Below are 5,363 nucleotides of genomic sequence, written 5' to 3'. Positions count from 1 at the left end.
GTCGGCCGCCCGCCACGCAGACTGGCGCGTCCAGGTGGCCGTGAAGCACCTGCACATCCACACTCCGCTGCTGGACAGGTGAGGCGCCCCCGCGGGTCCCCGGCGCAGCCTAGGCTCATAGCCTGGACAGACTAAAAAGGGAAAGAAGAAAAAGGAAAGGTCTTTGCCATTAGCTTTGGACATTGGTCTACAATTTCTTGAGGCCCAAGAAAGAGGCCATGAGGACTCCAACAGGCAATGATGTAGGGGAAGCATTGTGCAAACTGTTTAGAGCTCACATCTCCCTATAACTTGGCCCAGGTGCTGGACACAGAGCTACCGGTAGGAGGTAATGTTTTCTCTGCTAGTTTTCAGTCTTGCTTTGGTATCATTCTTTTCTATCCCCCAACTCACCCTTTTGGAATGGGGATGGTTTTCCTGTGTCACTGTATTTCAGCAGTGTATAACTTTTTTTTTTTTTTTTTAAAACAGGGCCTCACAACTAAGAGTTTGCTTTGAGTGTCAGAGGAGTCTTTGGACTTGGACTTTTCAGCAATGCTGGAACTGTTAAGACTGGTGAGTATTAGAGATGCATTAAATGCATTTTACATAGAGAGATGCACCTGAGTCTTTTAGGGGCCGGGGTGGAATGTTACAATATAATTCTAAATGTTCCCCCAATGCTTCACGTGTTCAGATGTGGGACTTTTTGAGAGGTGATTGCATCACGGGGCACTATACTTATCACTGAATTTATCCACTGATGAGTCTTTAGCTGAATGTGCTAAAGGTAGGATCCGGTTGGAAGAAGTGAGTCACTGAGGGTATGACTTAGAAGGGTAGATCTCCCTTCTCTGCTCCTCCTTCACTTTCTCTGCTTTCTGACTACCATGATATGAGTAGCTTTCCTCCCAGGCTGGTCCACCATGTTTTTTCTGGCTCGGAGTCAGCCAATGATGCAAAGAGTGAGACTTCTGAAACTGAAACAAACCTCTCCTGCTTGAAATTGTGATGTTAGGTCTTTTGTCCCAGCAATGAGAAAATGACTAAGACAGTATGCATTCCATTATTTTTAAGGAACAACTAATAGACAATTCATTTAAGAGATTACACAGATGACTAACGATGATTTTTCATTTACTTAAATGGAAATGTATATAATTGCATAATTATGATTAGACTTGTCCCAATAAACAATGCCCTAAATTCACCTGTATTGGTTAAAAGTAAAATGAAAACCCACTTTCTTTGTTTGGAAGTGTCTGGTCTACTATCACAGCTTCAGACCTTTCTCTGATTTCAAGGCCAATTATAATATCAGAGGAAATCCAGAAACTTCCCTAATTGCCTCTTTTGACACTTTTCAAACCAAAGAAACATTTCCTACAGACTGAATGTCTTTTCCATTGGGCATCTTTTGATAGAGCTTCATTCTTAGATCAACTGAACAAATAAATATTAGCAGAAAGAACTTTGGAGGAACTTCTAGTAGCTCTTGGATTTAGAAGGAAAGTTTTATGAGGTTTGTATACAGCTCTAGAGACCCCTAAGTTTGAATGTTACTTATGGGGACCATTCCTGCACATGGTCTGTTTTTTGATTTCATCAAGGGGGATATGCTCTCAGAATTATCTCTGGAATGTAGGAGGGCCGAGAGCACTACAGTACAACACCTTCACCTCCAATCCTTTTCTTCAACACTGCTGAAATGTGAAGGATTCTTCTGTCTTAACAACAATTCACCTCAGCCAGCTGCCTCTCAAGCTGCCATTCAATTTTTCTACTTCCATCTACTCTCAGACTGTCCCCGTAGACTTGACTTGCCAGCAGTCTCTCTTGCACTTTCTGGCTCTTCCTTTTTGCTTCTTCAGTAGGTTACAGCTATTGGTTTGTCCCAAGGGCAGCTTGGCCGAAGATCTTACTGTATTTGGGCTGCGCCACAGTACAGCTGCCCTTTGTCCCAAATAGCAAAAGTAGTCAACATCTTAGTCATGTCATGCAATTTGGAAATGACAGACCTCATAATAACTTACCACCCACACCCATTTTTCTATCTCTTTTTCCACAAATGAGAGGGTGAGGAAGGTCAGAATATAGCCTCACTCTCACCTCTGATTCCTGGACCATGAGCTGTGGTTGTGTGACTCTGAGGAAGGGCAGGGAGTCCTGGCCTCCTGTTGGTTGATTTTCTCTATGTGATATGTCATCAGACAGTTGCAGGCAAGAGAAGCCTGGAGAGTCTCAGATGCATGCTTGCCCTTTCCTTTGTCTCTGCTCTACCTGTCTGTTCAGATTAGACACCCAAGAGGCATGTCTACCTCCGGGCTCTGGGAAGTGCTCGCCAATTGCAGATGCTCATAGGACATGGATGATTGATGATATTGTTAATCTGAGTAATAACAGGCATTTGGGTGAGCTCTCAAGGAAGCTTCTCAGTACTAGGATATGGCTGTGTGTATCGTACCAAGGAGGGGGAAACCCAGTTAATGGGCAACTGCAGATACCGGTACTGAGATGGCCCAGGTTAAAATACTTCTCCCTTTAAAGATAGAAAAGCAATTCAATCTATCAAGGAGGCACATAAATGAGCCTCACATAAGTGGATACTGCATCCCCAGAGGCACTAAGTTTGTGCCAGCTGCTGGAAGAAGGAGTCAAAGGAGTGAGACAATTTGAATAATTACCTCCTTCCAGGCTTCAAGTTTTTCTGCTATCCCCCTGTGTTTCCTCGTGCTTTTTGTAGCTCTTCTCACTGTATCCCAATAAACATGTAGAGGCTTCTCTGAGGTGCGTATATGAGGAAAAATAGAGTTCTGTTTTCAGATAGTACAGAACTCACCTCTTAAAGAATCTGGAGAAATGGAGAACAAGTGTTGGTGAGGATGTGGAGAATTTGGAACTGTTCTGTTGATGGGAATGACAAATAGTCCAGCGACTGCGGGAAACAGTGTGAGTGTTCTTAGAAAATTAAAATTTGAATTACTGTGTGATCTAGCAGTCCCACTTATGGGTATATATTCAAACTCAAATCAAGATGTCAAGGAGGTATTTTTACACTCATGTTCACTGTAGCTTTATTCACAATAGCCAAGAGATAGAAATAATCCAAATGTTTATGGAGGAGAGAGTGAATAAATAAAATGTGACTGTATATGTATAATAATATATCCAGCCTTTTAAAAAGAAGGAAATCCGGCCATATGCTCCCACATGGGTGAATCCTGAAGCCATAAGACAGACACAAAAGGGCAAGTACTCTATAATTCTACTTATATGAGATATGTAATGTGGTCAAAATCATAGAAACAGAAAATAGAAAGGTCTTTACTAAGGGCTGTGGGAAGGAAAGAAGAGGAAATAGTGCTTAATAGGAGTTCTAGTTTTGCAAGATGAAAAACTTCTAAGAGATTTACTGCACAATAATGTGAATATACTCAACGCTATCGAGCCATATGTTAAAATGGTTAAAATGTTATGCAGCTGTAACCACAATTTTAAAATTAAAACAAAAACCCTTGGAAAACTTTCTTTGTTAAAAGAAAATTCTTTGGTAATGCAATTGATTACCTTCTTGGTTTTCCTGTAGGTATACACTTGAATTTTTGCATAACAAATTTTCTTTTCTTTCTTTCCCTCCCTCCCTCCCTCCCTCTTCCCTTCTTTTCCCCCCTCCATACCTCCTTTCCTCCCTCCCTCTCTTCCTTCCTTCTCCATCAGTACTGAGGATTGAACCCAGGGCTTTTGCACTGAGCTACATCTCCAGCCATTTTTATTTTTTATTTTGAGACAGGGTCTTGTTAAGTCACCTAGTTGCCCAGGCTGAATTCAAATTTGTGATCCTCCTACCTCAGCTTCCCAGAGTGCTGGGATTACAGTCATGTGCCATTACATCTGGTTTGAATTTTATTAAAACAAGGTTTGCTTGTAACTTGAGTGTGGAAGTGTCAATGTCTCTGTATCTGCTGACCTGGAACCACCATTTCCTTCCTAATCCCAAAAACATTATAATGCAGAATTGGGGCTTTCAAGGTTATAAGAGAGTTAGTACATACAAGAGGATTCCCACTAATAGCCCCAAAGATGAATGATTTGATTGAATTGAGATCAAAGGGACTAGGTATTATGATCTTAATGCAGTTTCTACATATAGTATAATAACAGATATATGTAGGGCTGGGTATTTAGCTCAGTGGTTCCACCACCTGCCTTGCAAGCACAGGTCCCGAGATCAATCTCCAGTTAAAAAAAAAAAAAAAGTATATGTATTTGTTTTTTTCCCTGGTTCCTGGTACAGAAAGCTCCTAAAACCCTTGGGATTACCTAATCATAAGTGTTTTACAGAGCTCTTTTGTAACATACCTTAATTTGTGCTAATGAAGTGACTATGTCAGGGCCAGAGATTGTTGCCAGAGGAGCCAACCAGGAGATGGAAGAGCTGGAATTTTTAGCCCCCCAATCTCTGGAAAGGTGGAGGGGTTTGAGATTGAGCTAAATTATCAATGGCCAATGATTTAATTAACTGTGCCTATGTAGTGAGATCTCCATAACAGTCTCATAAACTGGATTCAGAGAGCTTTGGGGACGGTGAGCAGCTAGAAATGTGGTGCTAGAGAAACCACAGAAGCCCCACACCACCCTCCCATGTCTTGCCCTATGTATCTTTTTCACTTGGCTTTTACTGAGTTGTCGCATAATAAAATTGAATCGTAAGTGTTTTGCTGAGTTCCCTGGGCCATTCTAGAAAATTATTCTACCCAAGGAGGGGATCATAGGAACTCTTGGTCCATAGCTGATCAGTCAAGAGTAGAAGAAGCCAGGCCTGTGATTGGTATCTGAAGCCAAGGAAGTCTCATGGGGCTGAGCCTCCAGTTTCTGGGATCTGATGCTAAATCCAGGTAGGTTATATTAGAATGGAATTGAACTTAGTTTGTATCCTCCCCTCTCCCTTAAAAAAAAAAAGTCCTGGGGATTGAATCCAGGGCTTTTGCCCTGACCTATATTCCCAGTCTTTTTTTTTTAAGTTTTATTTTGAGACAAGGTCTTGCTAAATCACTAAGTTGCTTGAATTTGTAAACCTGACTCAGCCTCCCAGAGTGCTGAGACTATAGGGTGATTCTTCCTTCTTAAATGATGCCATCTGTGTTCTGGAGGAAGGATAGGAGTCTCAACCTAGGCTGGCAGTGAAGATGTGAGAGACATCTGGGATGACCAAGCACGGGGCTAGTGTTTGGGCCACTATGTGTCACACTGACACTGACCGGCCCTGTGATCATAGCCAGAGCAAACTGTTCCTGGCTGTCAGATGCTTCATTCACACCTATGATACTCAGAGAACTATGAGCCCTGGGAAACACCTAATTATTTTGTGATGTCACCTCTGGAAT

The sequence above is a fragment of the Fukomys damarensis genome, unplaced genomic scaffold (assembly GCF_012274545.1).
Source record: "Fukomys damarensis isolate Sample0158 unplaced genomic scaffold, DMR_v1.0_HiC HiC_scaffold_38, whole genome shotgun sequence".
NCBI lineage: Eukaryota > Metazoa > Chordata > Mammalia > Rodentia > Bathyergidae > Fukomys > Fukomys damarensis.
Note: the sequence above shows the minus strand (reverse complement) of the source record.